At 40.3% G+C, this 26,465-nt stretch overlaps 1 long non-coding RNA gene across 1 annotated transcript in view; it reads right to left on the bottom strand.

Annotated features, from left to right (window-relative positions):
- Nucleotides 1-3,397: 3,397 nt before the first annotated feature.
- Nucleotides 3,398-26,465, bottom strand: part of LOC141774399 (uncharacterized) — an 83,695-nt gene continuing 60,627 nt past the window's right edge. Inside the window, exon 4 of the long non-coding RNA XR_012595335.1 lies at nt 3,398-4,233. This is a non-coding gene — a long non-coding RNA (uncharacterized LOC141774399). The remainder of the gene's footprint in view (nt 4,234-26,465) is intronic.

The following is a 26,465-nucleotide window of genomic DNA, read 5'->3' on the forward strand; positions in this document are numbered from 1 at the left end:
TGGGAGACAATGTGGGACACGTTACCAAGGCAGAGAGGTAGTCTACAATTTTGATATGATGTCTATCTAACTTAAATAATAAACATTTCTATTCTGCCCCTTATCTTGTAACATCTCCATGCTTTGCTCGAATGCAGCCATAGATCGGCATGTCTCCTTTTGAGCCGCACGTTTCTTGTGAGACTCACACGAACCGTGACGCTTAATGTCATATTCCCTCCGTTTGAAATTGAAAAATAACTGCCAAATGTCACAAAAAACTCTGAGAATCTCCTTCTACCGGCTTATAAATACTTCTAAGTAGTTTCACAGTCTTTGTTGTAGGTGCTCTTCCTTTTCTTTGTGGTAGTTTCCATCATATTCCGACTAAATCTGCACAGCTTGGGACTTGGCGGTGACTCGCAATTTTCTCTGTTGGGAGTAGCGTAGCAAAGACGGTGAAATGTTAACATGCACTTGACCCATGTGTGCTCAGTCTGATGGAAAACACAACGCCGTGATGATGACAGCCTTCCCTGCATTCTTCACAGACATTGGATAAAAGCCAGAATTTAAAAAAGCGTCTGACCTGCAGCGGTTTGACTTTTGAAAAATAGAGCCGGTGAAAATGTGTCTCAATATGTGGGACGTGGGACAAGGGATAAAAATGCTGTGCAGTCACTCGTACAGTGGGACACCTGATCTCCCTATGTTGAGAGCCGTATACGGAGGCAATAGAAATGCTCCCAATCTCACATTTAGCCCCTTTAACTTGAGCGCGTAACTGAAGTTATGTAACAAACAGACTTATTTTAAAGCAGATCTTTTCCTAAACCAAGTAGTGACGTAACATACTTAACTTGCGTCACGTATGTAACGTTAACCACATGTCTATTGAAAAATTACACTAAAGAGGTGTCCGAAATGGAGTTTGTGAAGAAGACATGTCCCCTCTTAAGAGCTTGATTTAAATAAACCACGGTAACACACAAGCTGAGGCACTTCACGCTTTATGACTGGTTGCACTCAGCGGCTGTGAGGTGTGAATGTGTGTGAACTGCATGATGAAAATGAGCAGGGTGCTCAGTCAACCTTCCACACAGTAAAGATAAAAACTGAAAATTTAACACATTCAGAAAAAGCTCTCTAACATTGGTGACCATGGGACATTTCTCGGTAGGATATGCCTCCTTTGCCCTCTTGATTCCTTCACTCTTCAATATTTGATTTGTTATTTTAATGACTGAGGGACTGACTGACAGACGTGGTTACATAACCAAGACGATGCTCTACTTAACACGAGTGTCGAAGTCTGCGGTAGCGTGATACACATATTGAATTACCATTTCAGAGTCTCCTGGTTCTAATTTTAGGGGCTGAGAAAAATAACAAATATGAATGAGGGAGTTTCCCTCTGATATTCAAATGTACAAGATCCCTTTTTTTCCTGGTTTGTTAGCGCCGCAGTGAGAATAACACTCTCTCAGAGAGTGTTATGATGCTGTTTGGAATCAAAGCTGGTCATTCCAAGTGTTTTAGGGACAATTATAATATCTACAAAAGCAGTGGTACTTAGAAACAGCGCTGCTGTCCTAGAAGCTGTCCTTATTATGGGATACTTTTTGCTTTTCTTAGAGCTAAACATGAAGAGACTGTCCTCAGGTTACCGGCTCATGGCTTTGTATTTAGGTGGAAATGATGGCTTGATCGTGACGCTGGGCTGAAGGTCAGGAGGTCACTAACATCATTAGGAATCATCCTCAGGGGAACATGAATATTCAGGTAAAATGACCTGACAATCTGGACATTGAAGTGGACGAACTGTAGAGAGACTGACTACCTTACAAAAAAGTATACTTTAGAGTTTATTTTATGAAGTAAACTTCATAAAAGTATAGTTCAAGTATAATCCCATGTATTGCAAATTTCCCCACTGTGGGACTAATAAAGGAATATCTTATCTTATCTTATCTTATACTTTACGTAATAAGCATACTAATATCAATGTACTAGTAGTGTACTTGTAAATCTACTACTTCAATACATCTTAGGACTAAATTGGCCCGCTTTTTAGTTTATAAAAGTATACTTTTAGGTATACTTTAAATGTAAGAGTAGTAAACTCTGAGTACACAACTAGTTCACATCCACGTTGTATTTTGTACTGCAACTATAATATGAACTATACTACAAGTGAACTTATAGGTATACTGTTAGTTTACCAGTTATATACTTTTTAGTTTATGAAAGTACACTTTAAAGTATACTCTCAGTAAACTACTAGTTTAATCGTTTTTACTTCAAGTATACTTGTAAGATTTCTTTCAGTGAACTTATAGTGCTTAGCCAAATATACTTAAACTAGTAAACTTTTCAGTATAAGCCAAGTATACTTGGACTTTTCTGTATACTTGTCGGTATAAGCTAAGTATACTTAAGTATAATTTTGTTAAGTATAAATACATAAAAAGTAAACAACTGTATTGTCTTATTTGAGGTTTAAAAGAAGTATACTAATAGCACACTTGAATAAACTTCTTTTTTGTAAGGGCAGCCAATATAATAGACTCCATAAAGAGGACTCGCTCCGTATGTCGATACAAACAGCTAAGCTAAGAAAAAAAGGTTATTATTTTCAGGTTATTATATACTAAAGAAAACATACTTATTAATATTATATTCCATTTCTGCAATTAGATCCCCCTAAATGTTACACACCGGTCCTTTAAAAATGTAACTCCAACAGTTAGCTAATTTTTATGTAACATGTTTTTATGTCTGTCTTGGGACTTGGAAATTGGAAAGAAGTGTTCTCACATAAACATGTCATCCCTCATTTATTTTTTATTTGTAAAATATTTAAGACAAGAGGAAAACAAATGTTCTAGTCATTTAACTTTTGTGGATTTGATGCTTTTATTGGGAAGTTTTTGAGTCTTATTGTTATTGCTGGATGTTGGGACACTGGCACTGTATGACACCGCAAAGTTTTCCTCCTACTTAAAAACAGCTTCACATCTTGGGCTCCTTTTAATGGACTGTTTTTCTGTTCCTTTTTTTTTGAGCAGCAAAAATGCGTCACTGCTACAAAAGTGAGTTTGTTCTTTCCAAAACCATCCAGAGAGAGAGAGAGAGAGAGAGAGAGAGAGAGAGAGAGAGAGAGAGAGAGAGAGAGAGAGAGAGAGAGAGAGAGAGAGAGAGAGAGAGAGAGAGAGAGAGAGAGAGAGAGAGAGAGAGAGAGAGAGAGAGAGAGAGAGAGAGCTTTCTCTACAAAGATCCTCTGATTTTTTTTTTATAGTATACAACATTACGTATGCTGATGAAACCTTACAAGTATTGCAGCCCTTAAATTACATTTTCTTTACAGTGTTTGTTTACCCTCCAGTCTCTCCAGCATCCTCCATCTTTTCTCCTCTCCTCCCTCCTCCTTCTTTTGCAACATCACTCTTTGCTCTTATGTAATCAAGTGCACCACATGTGTTGGCTGAGCTTACCTCCCCAGTGGCTCACCTCTTAGAAATACACACACACATACACACACACACACACACACACACACAAAAGCATAAATGCAAATGTGGATATTCTGTAATTCCTGCAAAGAGAACAGACACAAGGAGTCTCACACGAATGCTATAAATGCACACATCCCGCAGAGTGGCCAGCTGTCCGGTGTCTTTGCACCCGCAATTCCTGCCTGAGCTGCCAGGTCACGTGACCGGCGACCATCGCTAAGAGACGTAAAACACAGCATCCTTCATGAATTAATTATGGCCAAAAATAGCAGAAAGAGCAGAAGTCTGCTGTTGCTGCAGACGAGCGTGCGTGTGTGCGTGTGTGTATGTGTGTGTGTGTGTGTGTGTGTGTGATAGAGAGAGAGATTCTAGGTCAGTGAAGATAATTATTAAGATTTGACTTCAGGGTTCTAGGGAATGAATGAGTCTGCTGTATGCAAATGTCCTCATGATTACAACAGCACAAGGAAAGAGCTACTGTCACGTCTGTGTGTGTGTGTGTGTGTGTGTTTGTGTGTGAGTGTGTGTGCCACAGAGAAAGGCAGATGCAATACAACGTGACAGTAACACTGAAATAACACAGGACCAACACGGCTGTGACATGGTCACAACACAGCTCGGCCACGTCTCAGGGTTTGTTCTGTCGTCGTCGCATAAATGTTTCAGCAGCTCTGCTGCGGGATCGCACATCGCCAGACATAACAGTGTGAGGAGACACACAAGTTCACCACGTCCACTGCTGCTCCGGAAAAAAAAAAGAAAAGAAAAAAGATGGTTTGCTGAAAAATAAGTCTAGTGATGTTTTCTAATTAACAAATCTCATCTAAAGGACTAAAAATACATTCTTCCTACAAGTCAAAGCCTGATATATCTTCTGCCTCTGTGCCATTGAGCTCCGTCGTTAGACACGAACTGGACATTTTTTTCACGATGGTCAGCACGAAATCAGTTCGTATGTAATCCACGTAATAGTGAACTGGGAAGTATAAAGAGCGGAAAACGCCATGTAGGGAGGAGGTCGGAGTGGATCGGTGGGTCAAAAAACACAGCACTCTCACCCAGGAGACCGGTGTTTATATCCTGTGGGAAACCACAAGTCAAAGTCTGTGCTGCCCTCTTGGCCGACCTGGCCAAGAGGAAAAGATACTCTTGGAAAAGATATTTTAAACTCAATGAGTTTTTTACCTGGTTAAATAAAGGATATATATAAAGTTGATTTATTTGCCATGTAACCTCTGTCCTTAAGTCACGGCACTTCTGGAGTTATTTTAACCCAAACCACCATCTTTTCCTAAACCTAAATAAGTAGTTTTATGTTGAAAAGACTGGAGCGTAAATTGACCCGTGTGTGTTGTTAAAATTCGTGCTGAGCGTCACGGGGAAAAAAAGGAAAATTCGTGATAACACACAATGTCCTGTAATCATCATAAAGTGCTTTCAAATTATATTAAATGCATCAAGGCCTCACATGACTCTTACACTTTTATCCCCTCCAGATAATTGTGTTTCCTTTGTTTCTCCTCTCTGCCGATGTACCAGCGTATCACTGCTATGTGTATTATTCATGTTCTGTCCGCTGTTCTTTGTGTTTCTTCAATATTCAGACAGAGAGTTTGGAGGGACACTGAGCTGCTGTGTTCTGTAAATAATAGATGCTGTCATTAATTCTCCATGTTCACAGAAACCCGTTTGTGCCACAACTCTGGTATTTTTTGGAAAACTTGAATCCCATGAAGATTTTCAGTGGCAACGGGCTTTAGTCTGATATTTGGAGCTGTGCAGTGAGGAGTTTGAAGAGCAGATACATTAACCTTACACTCAAGGTCACATCTTCCCACATACATTTTCAAGGGTGAGTTATGTTTTCAATTGCATGTATCTTTAATTTTTAATAGAGGTCAAAACCTTGAACAAACCTTAGTGAACATTTTGTTATTGGCTAAATTTGTTACCACGGCTTTCAAGGAACAGGTGTCCAGTTTGTGTTGTTATCACACAAGTGACATTGTGACGGAAGAAAATAACATTCCTGTTATTAATGTGTAAATCACAGCGTCACAGCGACCTGCGCTCTGCCGCTTGCAATGTTCAATAACGTATGTTCAGCTGATGTATGAGCAAAATGATTGGGTTGAAAGTCGTGCTGAGCGTCACAAAAAATTAGAAATTCGTGTTTACAGTATGTACACGAATCAAATAGATTAAATTTTGTGACTATTTCACAAACTGCTGAGAGACTGTGTTGACATATAATATTAAAAATGAACTGTAAATAAATAAATGTGTAAATGATATATTGTTTTGAATTGGAATATAGCTATCCACCCAAAAGCACATTGTGCAATGAAATGAAACATAATTGAATGTTCTGGTGAGACAGATTTACAATCATACCTGCATTCATTCTGCATCGGAGTGTGTGACAGCTCCGGTCCCCACAGCCCTATTTCCTGCCACAGCGGGGACATTAAATTAAAACACCGGAGCCACTTTAAGATGCAGACACTTTCAGATCCATCTGAATCCTGAAGTGCATAACAATGGGAGTTTGCCACTTACTTTTTCCAAGAATGAGAGAGAGGTCAGAACATCCATCCCACGGTGATAATTTCAAAATATCTTGATCAATTATGGGAACTCCTCCTGAGCATCTCTCGGAAAAGAATCTCATCAAAAATTCATTTTTTATTTTACGTTGCATGGTCATATAACATTTTATTTCCTTTCCTTTTTACTAGCTGTACATTCAATATCCCATCTAAAGATAACTTTTACTTTGTGAGAACTTCTAGAGCCTGAATTCTGCAACACTAATTATTCACATAAGCATCATCAAAACAATGCGACATGTTCTGACAAAATCACTATTATAATTCAATTAAAAATGAAGGGACAGTTCACTCTAAAGTCCTACAAAAGCAGAGGCAGGACACTGACTCTCTTAGGAGGGAAACCATTATTTAAAATGCCTCCTGAGTAACCCAGTTAATAATTACACCATCACAATCAATCTTAGTGACACCGGAGCAGGGTTTAGATGACAGCTGAAGTCTGCCGCACGCTACTTGACTGTCAAAGGCCTAATTAAGATCTCTGTACCTCTCACATGAAATGACCTTGTCTCTGTCGTTTCTTCTGTGACTGACAGAGAACAATTAGATATACTGCCATAGATAAGTAAGGATACACACGGGGAAGAATGAGACTTTAATTATTTTATATCATCATTATGTGGTTGACTTCTAAATATACTCGACACCTTCGTGAAAGAGGCGGCAGCGGATTAATAACACTCCAAAGTCAGGGGACATTTTGGCGAGGGAAAACTGGCAGGGACATTTTCAAAAGGGGTCCCTTGACCCCTGACCTCAATTTAAGTGGATGAAAATGGGTTCTATGGGTACCCACGAGTCTCCCCTTTACAGATATGCCCACTTTATGATAATCTCATGCAGTCTGGGGCAGAAAACATGTCGTTTCTTTGAATGCAGTATAAATGTGTTATTTTTGCCTATTCTAAAAATGTTATATTTGAATATTTCTGCATACTGGGGTCCCTAAACAGTCTTGAATTGCATAAATTGGGTATGGCTGGAAAGCTGAGAGTCTTGTGGATCCAATGAGCCCAACTGTATTCATGTGTAATGATGTTAGTCCCCATAGTAGCCATTTCATTGTGGTGGGACCATTTTTTTTAAACTTGACCTCACTGTAGAAAATGACCTGTGGTGACCTCTAGGATTATCACAACCTCATGAAACTTTACAACCACAAACTAGAGACCTAGAGCATTCAGAGGATGAATGGCTTTCCTAGATTGACAATAAGGAGGTTTCCAATCGCCAAAAATATGTGAAGAAATCTTCAAATGTCAAAAGTTTTTGATACCAAATCACAGCATGGCTTTTTTTCTATGGTGTTCCTCAAGGTCTTGGTGTCTTAATGTGGTATTTTGAAGGGATTATTGATCATTTTGATCAATTCTCGATAGGTAAAAAATGGTTAAATTTAGCACCAAATCTGTGTAACAAATGGTATCAGCTCCAAAATTTGCTACAACAACTTAATAGAGCATGGAAATGGCCATCACAAACTAATATCATCATGTGCTATGCTCTTATACACTTTCACAATTTATCCAAATTTATTAATTACATTTTAATTCATGACTAGAACAACTTGACACAAAAATGCTGCACCTCAAATTAATCTTCAGGTTCCCAGCTTTCAGATGATGTACACCACTTCTATGTGTTATCTACTGTTGACTTTTCATCTACTCCTGAACATCCCCTGTCCCCCACCACTCTAAAAAATGGGTTTGTAAAGATAAGAGGTGTACTAAAGTTTAATATCTGTGTATATGAGAGAAAATGCATGATAAACTCACAGTTTAACACAACCTATTACAGCATCGCTACAAATCCCAGCCTCCAGACTCACCATCAGGTTGAATCTATACGTGTTTGACTCAGTCAGAGGAGAAAATTGACCATTAAAAGCAGATCCTGTTGAAGTGGATTTAAAAAGCTCTGGGAGCTGTCCGTGGTGCTGAACTGTGCAACAGTTCCCTGACTGTGAGCCGCAGGTTTAGTGTCACTAATGAGGTAGAACTGAGCTGTTTTCTGATTAACGACTGTAGAGAAGGAGCTATTGGTTGTGGTGTCTTTCCCTAAAAGTTTACCAGGAGTGACCACCCGACCTCCGCCGCAGGCTAAAAACACATCGTTTCAGACTAAAGTATATCTCTACAACTCTTGCTAGCACTTATGTCTCATTTCTAAAACATATATTGCTTTTAGCCATTTGTTTAAAAGGGATACACTCAGTTTTGGATGACATCTACTCTTGCTCTTACGTGGTTTGAATGCAGTCTAATGTAATGTGAATTGAGCTTTTCTTTTTTAAAGTGTAACTTCGCCCCCAGGTCTGAGACTACCTCCACCCACCGCATAGTTTTTAAAAAAAAATGACAAAAAGTGGGTGACGTGTGAGGCGAGAGTTGCTCAGTGACATCCCCTGGCTCATGATTAGAGGGCGTTAACCAGTCAACTTTATGTCAGCATTGGCCTTGCGAGGTTCAGGTCTGATTTTACAGTAGGCTAGATGGCGTGTTGAGCCATTTTCAACCCATGAAATGTTGATTTTTTAAACATTTTGTAACAAATGTGTTACCTGTGTTTCATCACATTACAGTGACAGCCATATCATTTAGTTTACAACTCAAAAAAACATGTTTAAGTGTGCAGTACCTCTTTAAATGTACTTTCGCGATTTCTTTCCATATTTTCCCTCCAGTCTAGAACGCCCAGTTCCAGCCCAGTCCTTTTCATTCCACGGTCACACATGCATGAATGCAGGCGAATGACCATCGCATGCTAATGCGATATATAAGGAAGTTCACCAAAGTTGAACTCCACACAAATCCGAACATGCGAATTTGCTTCACAACCGGAAGTGAATGTTTTCTCACCCCTTCACTCGCATAGATTGGGAGTGAACGGGAGACAAATGTTGAATTTGCACAGTTGTGACCGTGCCTTAAGTCTGTACTTTTTTTTGTCCAAAATTGTTGCATGTTTAAAAATAAATACAACCTCCATTTGTGTCAATCACATTTACACACCGACTCCGAAACCTTTGTCCGTCATTGAAGTTTTCGGATCAAGTCCGATTTTATGCATTTTCTTTGCATCCATCAAAATCTAAAAGTGGGTTGTTTGACCACTCAGAGTCACCGTCATCGTCCAAAATGGCATCTGATAAACTGATTCCCTTTGTGTTCCAGCACAACAGCTCCAGGCCCTGTGTATTTTAGATGTGTCCCATGACTTTTTATCTTCCCCCAGGCCTGCCACGACCCGCCGGAAATCCTCCAGCAGAAACTCAAAAAAAAGAAAAAAAGAAAAATCCCGATCCATCAAACCTAACCAAACCTAAACCAGAGCTCTGTCACATCATAAAGCTGATTTATTTCTCAACAGTAATTTGTAACAGTTTTAGAAGGCACAGACAAATGATGTGGTGCTGCTGGTGGGGGCGTCAGATAGGAAAAACACTTCTATGAGTTGTTCTGGAGGACGAGGACAAATGAGGTATTTAGTCCATTCATGTAGAGGACTTGTTGTCCTTGTTAGACGAGAACCCTCACCAGCTTCCAAAATGTGAAAACAGACAAATTGTGTTTTGTAATGAAAACAAAATGTTTTAAGGGGTAGAGAGCAAAACACATTTAGTCCATGATTTATTTCATTCATTGTTGCCCAACAAAGAAACATCCACTTCTGCTGCATCAGCGATAGCACCTCTTCACAAAATAAAACAACTGTAAGAGTTTTGACATTCAGGTATGTCAAACTTGGACAATTAATTACAAATAATTGTTGATAATCTGCAAAGTGATCTCCAGATTAGAGTGCAGTGTTTTAGCTTCGGGCTACTTTGATGGTGACGGACACGTTGGTCCCTCCTGTAATCAAGCTGGTGACCTTCTGCTGGTGGAACGCCCTCTCACACTAATTATAATGGAGCCATTAAGCTGCCACTGTGAGACAGCAACACTTAAAAGCTTAAATATAAATATTACCGCTGTTGAATAAGCCGGCGTTTTTTGAGTTGCTTAGCAATCAGCGCGCACAAAGGACAGCAACACAATGCTGAGCAGCAGAGAAGGTGAGTTGCTTTCAAAATCCTCCTCTCTCATTTAGCAGCACAGCTGAAATTCCTCCATTTGACTAGAAAACCTTTAATGAAAGTTTATTCAGACGGCCCCCCGGAGCTTCTGTTGAATCGAGTGCTCACCTGTGAAAATATGCAGGAGTCTTCCTGAAGACGTTTTCCTGTGGGGAAGTGTTTTTTGTTCCTAACAGCACTTTTGTACCTTTGTGTCTGTTATAGTGTCTGGATTCCTTCAGGGTTTGGCATTGGGTCGCAGAGAGCTAATGGCGAACGCCTCGAGCCTCTAAATGTAGAAGGGGTAATCTATTCAGAGCGGGCTGAATGTGTGTGTGTGTGTGTTTGTGTGTGTGTGTGTGCTTGTGTATTTCTACCTTACTGAGGACCAATTTCATTTTCAGACCTTGGGAGTGACTCACCTGATAATCACACTGATTTGTTTCACATTATTCATTCAGTCTGACATTGTGTTCCTGTTAGCTGATTTATGTTTGAGAAGGGGAATAATTTATCCGTCCCGCTATAACTATTTTAACCATTGCATAGGAGCTGTTAACTTAAAGGTACAGTATGTAGGATTTGGCGGCATCTAGCGGTGTGGTTCAACGCATTCTCAGTTCGTATGATGTCTTACGAAAAAGTTATTCCTCCTTTTTCGTTTGTTTTCCTACGAATGTCCAGAAACACGTGTCAATTTCCACTCGTTACATGCATACAGTCTTTTCAAAATAAACTTCCCGTCTTCACAGGAAACAACTTGCTTAGATCTAGGAAACAAAACTACTTAGTTAGGTTTAGGAAAAGATCATGGTCCGGAAGTGGCGTTACTTAAGTACGTAAGTTACGTGACAAATAAATCAAAGTTGACCTCTCCTTCGCCGGTCTCCTGGGTGAAAGTCTGGTATTTCTAGGCCCACCCATCCACCCCGACCTCCTCGCTACGTGGCGTTCACTGCTCTTTATACTTCCTGGTTGACAATTATGTGGATTACATACAAATCAATTTAATGGGAAATACACAAATTACAGTACAATAGATAAGCAACAATCTGTCACGGCCATTGCTGTGCACCGACTTATTTCCTAGTGTCTCTTGTGTTCCCCACTCCTCTTGTCCTCCATGTCCCCGGCTGGTCTGTGTGTGTGTCTCTTCCTGTCCTGCAGTCAACCTGGACCCAGTCTACCAGCTCACTTGCTGCCAATCAGCTCGGCACCTCTCCCGGCTCGCTGCTCTGCGCAAACCTGTCGTCAATCCACTCGTCAGCTCCTCACTAGTTCAACCCCGGCTTTCCTTCCTGTCCTCGCCAGATCATTATCTCACCTTCTGTGGTAGCTATGCTCAGGCCACGCTAGCAAATTCCTTCTCTTCTTGTAAACCTGTGCTAATTTATTTCCTGTCACCCTGTCTGCAACCCTCGTTCGGCCACACCCACATCACTCACCTTCATCGACCTTGGTTTTTCAATAAACCTTAAAACTTCACCAACCTCTTGTCAGTGTCCTGCGTTTGGATCCACCTGTACCACACCATGACATAACCAAATTTAAAGATTGATATAAAACATTTTTGTGGTTGATCAGATTTGATGGCTCTTGAACGCATACTGCATACAACCCAACAACTGTCCACAGATATTGTTTGTGTCGTTTCAAAAATGACAACATTGCGTTGTGTAATATCTATCCCAGTTTACAAACTGACCTCTTGGTTGAACCCTGCTTCAGCTTTGACCTACATAGTTGTGGGCACAGTTTTCCTGTTCAATGAGGGATTACTGAGGGATTGTTGGATTAAGGATTTCAGGTGCACTCACTTTCAGTTTTACCTCCAAATAAAGTGGTTTGCTTGTCGTCTGACTACTTGTGTTACTTGTTTCATCACACTTGGTTATCGAGATGTTCCCAGAACTCAGCAAATACTTAAAACTAGGGCTGTCAATCGATTAAAATATTTAATCGTGATTAATCGCATGATTGTCCATAGCCACTTTTTTTATCCGTTCAAATTGTACCTTAAATGGAGATTTGTCAAGTATTTATACTCTTATCAACATGGGAGTGGGCAAATATGCTGCTTTATGCAAATGTATGTATATATTTATTATTGGAAATCAATTAACAACACAAAACAATGACAAATATTGTCCAGAAACCCTCACAGGTACTGCATTTAACATAAAAAATACGCTCAAATCATAACAAACTGCAGCCCAACAGGCAACAACAGCTGTCAGTGTGTCAGTGTGCTGACTTGACTATGACTTACCCCAAACTGCATGTGATTATCATAAAGTGGGCATATCTGTAAAGGGGAGACTCGTGGGTACCCAGAGAACCCATTTTCATTCACATATGAGGTCAAAGGTCAAGGGACCCCTTTGAAAATGTCCATGCCAGTTTTTCCTTGCCAAAATGAATGATTAATAATAACTCGCTTTATTATTGCATTAACTTTGCAGCCTTACTTAAAATGTTATAATAACCAGTAGGTTTGATTCTCAAAACTTTGAGAATAAGACCCAAGTTGTAATAAACCAGACTTATGTTTCAAAGTTCTGGTGTAAGGTTGGGGCAAGGAGCGAGGGAATGTATTACGTAAATGATGGTCCTCACAAATATAGAAGTGCAGAGTGTGTGTGTTTATGTGTGTAAATGGTGGTGTGTGTCTGCCTCGCTGTCCTTGTCTGATTTTATGCGTACCGAACACGCTCATCCAAAATTTCAATCTGGGCTTTTGTACCTCAGTAAATGGGCCACATTTGCATCTTTATAATATTCCCTTTTAGCTGTCTCAGCACAGGGAGCTCTGCGGTTGGCTGTGATGTATTTGTGCTCTGCTTACCGCTCACTGTTGGATTAATTCTTAAACAGCCTCCGGAAACATCCTCACAGTTCCCATTCAATCCCGCTAGCCATTCTTTCATATCTTCTTTGCCCTGTCGCTCCGTCTCTTTCTTCCTTCGCTTCTCTCACTTTGCTGTCTTTGATTCTCTGCTTTATTCTCACTGTCTGTCTGTCTGTCTGTCTGTCTGTCACCGCATTTGTCCGTCACTCTTTCTGTCTCGGGCTCTCTCCTCAGCCGACTCTCTGCCGCCAAGTGTCGTTTAGCTGAAGCGCTTATCCAGAGTGACTTAGTGAGGCAGGCGGTATAATCAGTTTGCAGTTGCAGGTAAAGAGCAGTTGATTTTCTGTGATCCGGGGCCAGAGTGGAAAAGTTCAATTTGATGCATTTTGGGGATTTGGTTGGTGTCACTGAAAGGCAGCTTGTTATTGGGCTCATTTATCTCATCTGTCAATAGAGATTTTAGCGTGGAGATGCACATCGCTCTGGTGTTCACGGTACCAGATGAGAGAACATAAAGAATTAGCTTTGTAGTGAAATCTGAGCATTAGTCCAGATTTTATTAACCTGATTGTTTGTTACACAGAACAATAGACTGTATATAAAGATGGACAACGCGTCTCCACTTCCTCCCACTGTACAGAAGTGAAGCCAAAATATCCCGCATACGAGATCTGCCATCTTGAGATTTTCGCGTCATTTGGAGTCAGATTCACCCGCCCGGACCAATCGAGAGCCGAGCACGGCCACAGCTTGTTAGCAAGAGAGACTCACAGCTGTCAATCATGACGTCCCGCCCCCTTTTTATAGCATCAAATAACTAATTAAAACTAAACTTACCAGAAAATTAACACTTCAACATACATCAGCGTGATAAGAACTACCTAAAGAGACAGAAACCATCTCTGAGAAAATTTTAATTGAAGTGTATTTTGACTTTTTAATTTGGTCCATCCGCTAACATGGAGGGGGCGGGCTTTATGACCTATACTGCTGCCAACCACCAGGGGGCGATCCAGATGTTTTGGCCTCACATTTAGGGAGCTGTCATGTCCATCTTTATATACAGTCTATGCACAGAACCATCTGAGAAGCCGTCATTGGAAACTGTTGAACCATGAACCATCTGTCAATCAAACTCTTGCCGAAGCCAGTCGGGAGAAGAGCGAAAAACATCTTTTCTGAAGAAAAACTCTCCAGTTCTTATATTATTTGATAACCGTTAACTTCTTTAGGAGCCACCATTGTTGCCTCTCCGTGTCGTCGTGTCGCACACACCTAAACAACACCAGTAGCTGCCAGTAGTTCCTCACAGGATGCTGATTGGTCTGCATTATGCATTAGTTGAAGCCTGATAACACCCATAATCCCTCACTTTGCGATTTGGGGTTATTTCTTCAGGTTGGTTTGCATTTTATAATAAAAGGAATCAGATCACAGGTCTCTAACATGAGTTTGAATAAAATCCTCAAGTGCTCCCTCTTTTAATCCCTAAAGTTATAATGCTTAAAAACAGCAGGGGAACAAGCTGTTTGAGCTTTGGTGGTGAGCGTTTTACCAAACAGTTGCCTATTTACACATGCAGCAAACAGAGCAACATTAATGGAATGTAAATCCTTTTAGCTCTGTTTTGGTCTCTACCAACTTTTGAGAGTTATCTGGCTTTTTAACTTCTACAGTAGATGTTCAACTTTCTTCAGCAGCTATAGTCTTTAACTGTGTCTGTCTGCAGTTTGGTGCCGGGCAGGTGGTTTAGTGTCAGTGGGTTTTTACAGCTTGTTTGATGAGAACAGCTGCCTGCGAGGTTGATTAGAGCCGTAAATCCAAAACAATGAGCTGAAACACTCAAAGGATTCGAGCTGACTCTCTGTGACCGCTTTCACATTAAACATATTCATTTGGTCAGTTTTATAACACAGAATTATAGAGCAGCTTTAACATTTTAGTTCTGGCTGATTCTGTGACACCACCTCTCTGTAAAGTATATTTCCCAGAGTTCCCTTCAAAATCACACATTATCCACCACTGAGGGCAACAAACACACCTTGAGGAGCCTCTAGTGGAAAAGCAACTCTGTATTTCATGAAATGTGCAGCACCAGCTTTTGTCTTACACACCATATCTAATACGCCAGCACAAAAAGGTGCACCAAAAGGCGGGTGAATGACACGATATTGCTCAAAGCAAAAGTGTGTAATAAGAATGCTCTTCTTGCTTTAGGCATGTCATTTTCACACCACGTGGTTTTGTAGTGACGCTTGTCACGTGTTTTTCGTACTGATGTTACGTTGTTTCTGTCTGTATTTGTACATATTCCAGGCCCAACCATGACGTTTTTCCTAAACCGAGCTAAGTGGTTTTGTTGGCCCCTACCAACGATATCATGCCAAAGCGTGTAATAGACCCGCCTGTCCACCAGAGGAAAGCATGTCAGTGTCACGTTTTGCCTCGCTGAGATGTGAATATTACACTTCTGTATTAACATGCAGCACCAGCAGGGGGCGACAAAGCCCCTGACTTAGGTTCAGACAAGAAAACCACTTAGTCAGGTTAAAGGAAAACGTAAAATAAGTATGTAAACTAATCAAAACATGTACGGAAAAAACGTAACGTCAGTGCGGAAAACTGTTGTCACTACAAAACACGTGACAAATATCATTAACGAAACTTACAAAACACCGGTCTCTCACAACGGGCTCCGGGTTGAAAGTCCTGTGTTTGTTGGACCCACCCCACATAAGTGGTCTTTCTCACTTCATGTCACTAGCTCGGAGCGTAGTACGGCGTACGGAAGACACGTGACAAACGTCATGTGACAACTGTCACTTCATAACACTGCACCTTCATACAGGCGTGTAATATTCACGCCTCAGCGAGGCAAAACGTGACACGCTGTCCTCTTGTGGACAGGTGGGTCTATTACATGCTTTAGCATGATAATACGCACTTTTCTTTGTGAATCCCGTGTTCGAATCCACGTTTGAATCCGCCGCAGGATTTGCAGACTCCTCTGGTAACCATGAAAACTACTTTTCATGACAGGTTGCAAGTTAATTAGGCAAAAGAAAAATGTTGTATGTTTTTTTTTTGTAAATATATAAATCAAACTCTGGAAGCTGCACAGGCCCGAGCACTCCCAAAACTTCAGTTGGTATATTTTTACAAGCTGAGATCTAACATGTCAAAGTCACAGTGCCAAGATTTCCCTTCCTGCACATCTCTCTTCCTTATATTTCATTTTCTCCCCTGGAAACAGTGATCCATTTCCATTAGGGAGTCATCTCACTGCTGTGTCCCAATGTGTGAGAAGGATTAAAGACTATAGTTATAGCGCTGGATATGAATACTGAACAGGATTCCATCACTTTGACTGCTTCGTTATTTAGAAACTTACATTTAGACGGTGTAGAAGTGGCATTTATTGTACGCCTGCTGAAAATCTGCTGTAATATCGAACTGTCTCTGAGATGATTTGTTTGATAATTTATATTATTTTTTACTTCTTTTTCTATCACAATCATCAAAGATACCATCTGGCAAGTTTGAAACAATGCTGAGGGCGCTCCAGCCTCCGTATCGTGATCATGTTAACTGCTCTGAAGTTGAGCAATACAGGTTCAATAAAAGATGGAGAGGTTTAAAAGATGCAGTTTGTTACTTCAGGGCTCAGCCTCAACGGGGATACATTTCCAATAAATGCATTAATGGATAGTGAGGCAGAGGTTTGACATTATCTGAGGTTGAAAAGCTACGCGGGGTAAAATAAAGGCCATGTATTCTGTAGGCTGTGAGTGATATTTAAAAGGGAGAAACTAATGAAACGCTGCAGCAGAAAGTTCCAAGTACTCAAACTTTCAAAAGTTCAGTTCTGGGTGGAGTTAACAAGATTCAAATCAGAGATTCTCCTGCTTAATCTGAGAAGCTGCAGGTGGTCTGAGAAAAAAAAAAAAAAAAACGTCAAAACAATCACGATGGAGTGAGACAGAGAAACAAACACGAGGAGTTATGAAGAGGCAATCAACCCAGTTCTGACAGGTAATTGAGAACTCGAGTATCATCAAAATGCTTGTGGCAGATTTAGGAAAATCTTCACTTACAGTATGTGTTCGAGCTGAGAATCTGCTTGATGAGGAGGGAAGACAAAAAAAGAAAACATCTGGATGATATTTAGAGGACAACCACAGTCCAATGATGAGAAAATTAAGTCATTAATGGACAAGTTCTGTGACACAGTTTCACAATGCATGATGAACGGCAGGGACATAAAGGCTATACTTTCTTTTCTTTTTTCGTAATTTTTTTGTGTTTCCATCTTATTTCAATCGATTCAATTATTGGTAACACCTTATTTAGGTAACTCCTCCTATGAAGCATCCATAACTGGCGTATAAGTAGTTAAAGGAACAGTGTGTAACATTCGGTGAGTAGTTCTATGACCCTTCGAATGTCTTTGAGTAAACAGCAGACGGTTAAGTGCTCACTTTAAAGTTATCCGCAGCAGAAGAGCACAAACTTTTTTTGCATGTTAAATGAAAAGAATGTATCAACAGCATCTGCTGAGTACAAGCAACAGTAAGTGGACCAAAGAGGGATTACAAGATAGAAAGACGACTCGAGACGATAAAGCTGCTTGGAGAATAATCCCCATTCCATTTAGAGAAAAAACTAAAGGACGAGCTGAAGAAAAGTGAAGACTAAAGAGAAACGGGAGAGAAGATTGTGTGTGCCGGTGCCCTAAAGCAACAACAGATGATCCGCAGATGCAACAAAGTGAAATTAGGCTGCGTGTCGGGAACATTACTCAGCAGAACAGTTGTTTGCTGCAGAGTGGATCGAAGGTGTTCACTCGCGAGGTGCCTGGTCAGGTTTTTTGGCAGATGCTACCCTACCCAGAAAGCTGAGCGCTCGCCACTTTTCTAACCTCATTTAGCACGTACTACTTTAATGTTCTCCCGTTTGGAAAATCACCAAAGACCTGAACATTTTCAAAGGCAGATGTCGTCGCTCTCAGATGGGCTGGAAGGTGTATTGTGTCATGTAGACAGGAGGGGCCGACGAGCAACATGATCACAGACTGAGGGAGGCGCTGACAAGAATTCATCAGGACAGGATTAAAGAGGAATTTAAATCAGAAGACTGGTTTAGACTCACAGGCTACACCGGCTAATGGATGATTACAGGAGAAAACCCATGGTATTGGGAAAGCAAAATATTGCATCATGGTTTAATTCTGAATGGAGTCTTGCTGCTGGCGGTGGGCTGACGAGCATATTAATATCATAGGCTGGGGGAGTTAAAATCCACTGGAAACATTAAAAACAGCTTCTTAAACAGGCCAATGATAATATACAACAAAAGAGAGGATCCATCTAAAACAGAAAAGTGAGAAAAACTAATATGTGGACAAATACAGACCCTCAATGTCATGAAAAACTAGGGCTGTCAAAGTTAATGTGATAATAACGCTAATTTGTTTTGAGGCCACTAATGTCATTAACGCAACTTGCAATGTTTAGGTTGTAGCGGGCTCAGTTTTAAAGCTAGAGTGAAGATACTGGTGTCATATGAAATTAAAAAACCTAATGAATCCATTGGTACCAACCATGTCATACTAGCTTGTCGGGAAGGAGGTTAAATAACGCTCCAAACTTACACTACATTTTGGTGAGGAAAGACTGGCATGGCCATTTTCAAAGGGGTCACTTGACCTCTGACCTCAAGATATGTGAATGAAAATAGGTTCTATGGGTACCCACGAGTCTCCCCTTTACAGACATGCCCACTTTATGATAATCACATGCAGTTTGGGGCAAGTCATAGTCAAGTCAGCACACTGACACACTGACAGCTGTTGTTGCCTGTTGGGCTGCAGTTTGCCATGTTGTGATTTGAGCATATTTGTTTATGCTAAATGCAGTACCTGTGAGGGTTTCTGGACAATATTTGTCATTGTTTTGTGTTGCTAATTGATTTCCAGTAATAAATATATACATACATTTGCATAAAGCAGCATATTTGTCCACTCCCATGTTGATAAGAGTATTACATACTTGCCAAATCTCCCTTTAAGGTACATTTTGAACAGATAATAAATGTGTGATTAATCACGATTAAATATTTTTTCACCGATCGACAGCCCTTCAGTATGAAGAACACAAAAAAAAGGTTTTGGATTGGCAGCTACTCTGGAGGGAGCAAAACACAGGAACAGATGAGATGAATGGCATTAGAGTGAACAAGTTAGAGGCTGGATCTCATGAAAATACAGACAAAATACTGATTGGATGATTCAAATTGGATGATTTTATTTGATCTGTAATAGTGTAAATTGGTCTGGGAGACAGACTTTGTTTAGTCTGTCTCCTGTTTTATTTTGAAAGTGTCATGTTTTGCTTCCTGCATTTGTCTTTTTCCTGCCTGTTTTCCACCACACCTGAGAATCATTAGTTAATCAGTTCCTTGTGTATTTAGTCAGTGTGTTTCCCTGTTTCTTTGTTCTTAGTTTAGTTTTTTTGTTGTTGCATTTATCCTTTGTTCTCGCCTATGCCTGCTCCCTCACTTTGGTTTCCAGCCTATTTTTTGGTATCAGCTTTGTGTTAAATAAAGCTCGCCTTTTGCCTGGACTCCAGCCAGGCTCTTTGAACCGAAATTGTGCCAGTAAAGCAGGGAGGGGAATAAACCCGAGGTGTAGCTTAGCATAAGAGGGAATGGTGAGTGACGGAGAAGACGGAAGGTGTGAGGGAGTGAAATCTTTTCTCTAAAATCCACTTTTGCCTAAAACTGTAGGAGGCATGTGCCACTTTCCTGAAGTTGTCAAATATTAAAGCTAAGAGTGTACCGCACATTACAGGCACCTCCAAGCCCTGAAGAAATGCAGTAAATGAAGGAAAAACAAATCCATTTAGTCTGATGGCGGGCCTCTGCTGAAGCATAGCATCTTAAGATGAATCGTTCTGTGTCATTAGTTTGAATATACCCCGGTACTGTAGCTGAATGCTGAACTAAGCTAAAACAACAAACATGTTTGTATTAATTAGCTGCTCACCTCGTGTGGAGGCTGAAATGCCTGACGACAAAGGCTTCATTTGTTTCCGTTAGTGCAGAGCGCCCTAAAGTGGTAGTTATACATCATCATTTTACAATTTCACTCCTTTTGCTTTATTGGCATAATATGAAATATATTTTTGTTTCCAAATCATATAAAGAAAGAATCTGTTGATGCATGAAAAGTAAAAGTTCACACTAATAGAATAAGAATAGACATAAATCTAGTCTTCTGTTTGTCAGAATGTACATAAACACACAGGAAATGTACCACAGTGCTCACATCACAACATTATCAAACCCTGTGTCCTAACTACACATTATATGATTAACCCGATCTCACAGGAAGGCGTATAAATAGCACAACATTACACAGACATTCTGCGTGTCACGAGGACGCATTTTATGCTTTTTGCGTGTCATTTGTACGACGTGCAACAAAACTATGGTAACATCCGCATTTAAGTACGTAAACTAAGTAAAATACGTACGGAAACAACGTAACAGAAGGACGGAAAACGCGTCACAAATGTCACTTAAAAAAAACACGTGACCAACGTCACTAACGTAACTTACAAAACAAAACTCCGGTCTCCTGGTTGAAAGTCCTGTGTTTGTTGGACCCCACCACCTCGTCACCCACCCGCCATGAGCAGTCTTTCTCGCTTTATATTATACTATCACTTACACGGATGCGTTTACATTGCAGTCAATACAGACTACATGGCGTACAAATGCGATAAAGGTGTTCTTATTGCACACAAAATGCCTTGCGCATTATCATGTAATTCATACGCCTTTTCGTGCGAACGGGCGGATATCTTAGTTCTGATTGTGTTTTGGGTATTTAGTATAGAGTGCCTCATACTGAATAGGAAGTAAATGAAAAGTCAAGTATACTTTAAAACAGACTGAAATAGCTTGATTGATGTGTGTGTATCAGATCTCTCACACAATACGATGCAACAGCACAACAAACTACAGACTCTAAAATGACCATAATGTTGTCATCACTCTCTAGACTTTACAACCATCCTGAAGGTACTGAAGGATCCATTACTGTACTATTAGACTGCATTAGTTTTAACCAGGCAGATAAACTGTCAACCGTCCTCCTGATAGAGCAGAGTGCAGTAGTGTGTCATGACCGCTGTCCAAGGTGCTGATCCAGGAACCCTCAGGGATGCAGGAGCTGTCCGCATTACTCACCATCCTGCTCCTGATAGGATTTGTCGTTCCAGACATCTGTTATTTTAGGAACCGTGGCAGTAAATTCTGCTGTTTATCGAGCCATTTGGCACCATGCTGGCGTTTTTATTTATTTGTGTGTTTGATCTGTGTTTCTCTCTCGGTGCTGATATACCAGCTGCTGATTAGAATGTGCCGCCTGATGAGTCCACTGGACCAAAAGATGCTGATATACACACTGATGTGAACAAAAGGACAAATATGTATCAGAAGTTGTCTTCTTTTTGTACCCATTTAATCATCGCATGACCCCTGAGATTTAATTTGTGACACTTTGGAGAGAAAAGCAAAAGGAAAAACAAAAGGAAAAAGAAAGCAGCTCCACCAAAACCAGCTACGACAGTAAAACGCTGCCAACATATTGAATCTAATAATGTTACATATAATAATATATCAGTCATATTTCTGTATTTTAGTACTTATATAGAAGCACTGGGATCAGCAAATCATGCCCATGGATTCAACTTTATGACCTCAGCCCCACCGAATGTAAATTATGACGGGGACACTAATTTATATCTTGTACAGCTACTAACTTTATCATGTGACCCTTGGGGGGCTCCGTAAAACTGTCAAGGTCAAGCTTCTTTTTAGGACTAGAAGGAGTCATTTTTGTGTCGGGGTGTCGTGGTTATGTTTTTTGTTAATGTTGGCGATAAATCATTTTTACTGGGCTTTGTTCAGTGATCCTCTACACAAAAGCCCTCTATCTTTATCTTTATCTTTCTTTAACAGAAAATCCAGTTCATCTCAGGACGAATGTCTGACAAATAAACAGACAAATGTGTATAGAAAGAGTAAATCTGTCAGCGATGATGCATGCCCTCACTGAAAAAACACATTTGGAAATTTAACAATGTGATTTTAGAGCTCACTCAACCAATAAATCATGACCTCGTAATAGTTTAAAACACTGCAGCGTTACTCAGCCGTCACACTCAGACAGAAGTTTAATGGTCAGCAGCTGTGAAACATATCAGTTTTTAAAATAAAATCTATTAAATTATGATTTTTAAAGCAAGACACCCCAGGCAAAAAAATAATATTTTACGCACTGATCAATTTTGAGATTTTGGGCTATTTTGCTTCCATAACATGTCATTTGGGTGTTTATTTTACTACTTTGTCTGTTTGTGTCTGTAGATTTCTCTTAAATTCATCAAGAGTTAGCATTAGATAATGCCTCATTTGCATATTTAAACATAGCATTTCGGAAAACTTGTAATAAAAAAATAATTCTCTTAATGTAATTAATCGACGATGGAAGTTTCATGGTGATATCTATTAGTTATCTACCAGTTTTTACCCCATTCACCTGTATAGTGTCTTGCAAAATGAATGGACTTTTACAATACATTTCTTTAAAGGCCGTTTTCCCAAAATTAGTTTTTTGACATTTGAGCTATAAATATCCACTTCAGCAGCACTTACATCCACCAAACTTTCCAATTTCATTCCAATCTATATTCTGGAGGTTTTTACAGAGGGGATTGTTCATATATCATTCATAACCTGATTTATAGAACATTTTATTCCTAAAAACATGGCGAAAATGTATTATTTTTCTTTATGGCTGTTGGCAGTATGTTCTGATTTATGGAGTGATAAAAAGATATTTCCTCTGTAAAAAATCTTTGACTCTAACATGTCAACAGAATGAAACAAGAATCTTTAACCTGGCTTTATACAATGTTCGGATTTCTGTTCTGGAAATGTATGCAAATTAGCACATATTTAATAAGATAATGCCTCATTTGCATATCTAAACCTACAAACTCAGAAAACTTGTAACGCAAAAAAAAGAATCATCTTAATATAAGTAATTAACTAGGGAGGTTTCATGGTTATTTTTTAATCTATTCACCCATAGTGTTTCCCCTCAGTGTCATTATTTTAAGAAATCCTATTATGAGAATCAACATTTCCTCAACTTATTTAAATATTTGAACACAAAGCTTTATGTAGATAATTAGGATTTGATTTTAGTCCCATTTTACATCCCTCCTGTTAATCAATACTTTCCCCACATGTATTCCCACACACCGTCCAGTGTAATCTCTTACAATACAATCAATGTGTGTCTCCCTCTTTGAAGTTAAATACGCCTGGGTCTGGGCTCTTTGAATTATTCAGCATTGCTGAAATACGGGACCATGTGTGGGACCCCCTGCCTTGAAGGGGGCTGCAGGGCTGTACTTTTCAGTCTACTCATTAACCACAGTTTGGGAACCGCGACACACCAGCCGTCTGCAGCACTGTGGGACAAAATTTAGGACTTTGTAGGGAGCTTTATCACTTCTAAAAGCTGACATGTAGTAGGCATTTTGTGAGCAAAGGCCTGAAGCAGAGTCCTTCCCCTTTATCTCGAGAGTCATGCTTAATCATGGAGATAATGGAGATAAAGCACAGAGAAGGAGAGGGGCGAAGCAGGAGAAGACTTGTATTTAACGTTTCTACTTTTCTCTCTTGAGACAGATCTTAAGCCACTCCTGTCTTCACTACAGAGGGGAAAGCGTTTCAGCTGCCAGGCAGCATCTCAAACTCCTCCGCTTGTGATTACGAGGTAGTCCAGGTGTCAGTTATAACCTTATCACAGGATATACACTCTCCACAGCACCCATAGTCATGCCATTACAGCTTAAACCACATCACACCTACCGCAGAGCTGCCCTCCATAGGAGGCATGTCTATGAAGTGTAAATGACTGCAGCAGGGGAGCATGATGTACACATGCCAAGTAAGGGATAAAAGTATACGGCGGGCGAACTGGAAAAGACAGATAGGGAGAAGAACGCAACGTGTCTGTGAAACTGTGTGTGCAGAACTCTGAGCCTCGTCTTCACTCTCAGAGGAGAGGGACTTGCTGGCAGCTTGGTGCTTTCATTTTAGAGATTCAACAGACATCATGATGACTTCCCATCGCAGGGCTGTAAACCGTGTTTGCCACTCACGGGATGTCACAGATCTGTATTAGAGATAATACCCCTCAGCTGTTTTCAAGAGCCGCTGCATTAGTTTATCAGATTTGTTTGTATATTTCGCTTTCGTCCTTTATTTGGCGGTTCAGAGGTGAGAAAACGTGAGAAAGGTGTTTTATTCTGCTGTTAACATCACCTTAATTTCTACATCTCACCACTGTGTTTTCTACCGGGGAGTTTTTCATATTCAACCATCACCAAAATCAACCCCGCAAATCTGAACCAAATCGTTCATTGTTTGTCAATACAGCAAAGTTTCAGCCCGGTTGCATGAAAAGGCGTGTGAATGACATGATGATAATGTGCGAGGCAAAAGTGTGTAATAAGAACGCCCTTCTTGCTTTAGGCGTGTCATTTTTACGCCATATAGTCTGTAATGACAGGATAAAAGAGGAGAAAGTCCACTTAATGGTGGGCGGGAGGGGAGGGGAATGGTCCAACACAGACAGGACTTTCCACCGGCGTTCAAGACCGGTATTTTAAGTTACGTTAGTGACGTTTGTCACATTTTCCGTACTTCTGTTACGTTGTTTTTGAATGTATTTTCAGGCTGGTCTCATACACTGTTCGTATGAAAAGTAATGCACCGTAATTTGTATACAGTATACCCCCACAACATCTATTTGTATGTAATCCACATAACTGTGAACGAGGAAGTATAGAGAGGAGGTCCGGGTGGATTGGTGGGTCCAAAAATACCAGACTTTTACCCAGGAGACCGGCGTTCGTGCCTACTTACTTAGTTTACGTATTTATTTTAAAGGACCAGTGTATAACAACTAGGGGGATGTATTGGCAGAAATGGAATCTAATATTAACAAGTATGTTTTCTTTAATGTATAATCATCTGAAAATAATAATTGTTTTGTTTTCATTACTTTAGAATGAGCTGTTTATTTTTTACGTTTTTTTATGTTTTTAATTATGTCTTAATGTTCTTTTGCACTTTGTCGCAATGTTCTTGAATGTTTATGTGAAGCACTTTGAATTGCCCTGTTGCTGTAAATAAAGCTGCCTTGCCTTGCTTTGCCTTGCTTTGCCTTGCTTTGCCTTGCTTTGCCTTGCCTACATCTACATAGGGAGTGGGTCTTTTCCTGCTTGGGCCGGAGTCGATGACATTACTCGCTCCCGTCGCCACCACTCTCGCGCTCTTGCTTCATCACTCACTTCCCGCGTACAAACACACTCTACTCACTTGCTCCGCTCCGAATGGTTCTGGAGAGGGACATTCGCGTTTTCAGCCACTCTAGCTCTCCAATGCGCTTGGCAGAAGCAGAGGCTTCAGTTGGTTGCAATCTCCTCACTTCAGAGCTAGATACCGCCAGATCCTACACACTGGTCCTTTAAGGCCAACCATGACATTTTTCCTGAACTTAACTAATTGGTTTTGTTGCCTGAACCTAAGTGAATGTTTTTGTTGCCCCCTGCTGGTACTACACATTAATACACGCGTGTAATATTCCTGCCTCGGTGAGGCAAAACATGACATTGACATGCTATCCTCTGGTGGACAGGCGGGTGTATTACGCGCTTTGACGTGATATCGGTTGAAAGTTTATATCTGGTTAGGCCATCAGCCGTTGGTTACAATATTCTAATAATTTGTCACTGTAACACTCCTTTACTCGCCTCCGCCTGTCTTCACTTGGTTGCTTTTACAGAAACTCATTAATTAATTGTTAATCATGCTTGTTGTTGTTTCTCTCTCCCTCTCCTTCAGGCACACAAAATGCTTTCACCAAAAACAAGTGGCTCAGCTCCAGTGAACATAATGAAAGGAAACTACAGACTAATGCCATAACTAGGGTGCAGATTTTGAATTATTTGCAATCAGCAGGGTACAGTATAGCAGTAATAGGGAAAATAATTACCTTTTTCAAGACATTATGAGCTGATGCAGCAAACAACAAGGAAACAAGGTAAAGGCAGGAATGGCTCTTCAGTTTTTCAGAATGTCCCATGATGCTGAGGCTGCTTCAACTTTTAGCTGCTCGTGTTTATCAGTTCTTCTTTGCTTCCCATGTTTTAGTGAAGAATCTACTCTTCATCTAAGTTTACCTGCCTCAATATTGTTGCCATTATTCTGTAAGTTCTTCTGGGCTACTTGTTTGCTTTTCACTCCATTTCTTCCATCACTTTCACTTGTTTTTCCAAATCCATAAAAATCCACAGAGACGTGAATAT

This window comes from Sebastes fasciatus, chromosome 9 (assembly GCF_043250625.1).
Source record: "Sebastes fasciatus isolate fSebFas1 chromosome 9, fSebFas1.pri, whole genome shotgun sequence".
Lineage (NCBI taxonomy): Eukaryota > Metazoa > Chordata > Actinopteri > Perciformes > Sebastidae > Sebastes > Sebastes fasciatus.